This window comes from Oryx dammah, unplaced genomic scaffold (assembly GCF_014754425.2).
Source record: "Oryx dammah isolate SB20612 unplaced genomic scaffold, SCBI_Odam_1.1 HiC_scaffold_19, whole genome shotgun sequence".
Lineage (NCBI taxonomy): Eukaryota > Metazoa > Chordata > Mammalia > Artiodactyla > Bovidae > Oryx > Oryx dammah.
The window spans coordinates 85,891,196-85,892,518 of NW_024070203.1; positions in this window are offsets into that span (position 1 = coordinate 85,891,196).

Genomic DNA, 1,323 nt, shown 5'->3' on the forward strand with positions numbered 1-1,323 from the left:
ATAATTTGTGCTTCCCATTCTCCTACCCTTATGCTGCCCCTCCCTCCCATCTGCCCATTGAAAACCACTAGTTTGTTCTCTATATCTGTGAGTCTGCTTCTTTTTTGTTGTTGTTATTTCCCCTAGTTTGTTGTGTTTTTTATTTTTATTTTTTTTAATTAATTAATTAATTTTTAATTTTTACTTTACAATTCTGTATTGGTTTTGGCATAGATTGACATGAATCCACCACAGGTGTACATGCGTTCCCAAACATGAGCCCCCCTCCCACCCCCCTCCCCACAACATCTCTCTGGGTCATCCCCGCGCGTCAGCCCCAAGCGTGTCATATCCTGCATCAGACATAGACTGAGAGAATTCAGCACCACCAAACCAGCTCTCCAACAAATTCTAAAGGATTCTCTCTAGGCAGGAAACACAAAAAGGGAGTATAAACCCGAACCCAAAATAATAAAACAAATGGCAACGGGATCATACTTATCAATAATTACCTTAAACGTAAATGGATTGAATGCCCCAACCAAAAGGCAAAGACTGGCCGATTGGATACAAAAACAAGAACCCTCTATATGCTGCTTACAAGAGACCCACCTCAAAACAAGGGACACATACAGACTGAAAGTGAAGGGTTGGAAAAAGATATTCCATGCAAATAGAGACCAAAAGAAAGCAGGAGTGGCAATACTCATATCCGATAAAATAGACTTTAAAACAAAGGCTGCGAAAAGAGACAAAGAAGGCCACTACATAATGATCAAAGGATCAATCCAAGAAGAAGATATAACAATTATAAATATATATGCACCCAATATAGGAGCACCGCAATATGTAGGACAAATGCTAACAAGTATGAAAGAGGAAATTAACAACAACACAATAATAGTGGGAGACTTTAATACCCCACTCACACATATGGACAGATCAACTAAACAGAAAATCAACAAAGAAACGCAAACTTTAAATGATACATTAGACCAGTTAGACCTAATTGATATCTATACGTTGTAGATTTAAACGGTCTCTCCTGCAATGTGGTTGCTGTTTTGTTTCTCAGTCGTGTCTGGCTCTTCTGTGACCCCATGGCCTGCAGCCCGCCAAGGTCCTCTGTCCACAGGGTTTCCGAGGCCGGAGCAGTCGAGTCCTCGTGTGGCGCTCGTGCGGGACAACAGCGCGTGCGGCCTCTCAGGCCCCGGGCGGCTCGGCGGGCGCCTAGCGAGTGTCTGCCAGCGCGCAGCCCCTCCCCTCCTGAGGGCGCCGCCGAGCAGCGACGCGGAGACGACGCGGAGGCGACGCGGAGGCGACGCGGAGGCGACGCGGAGGCGA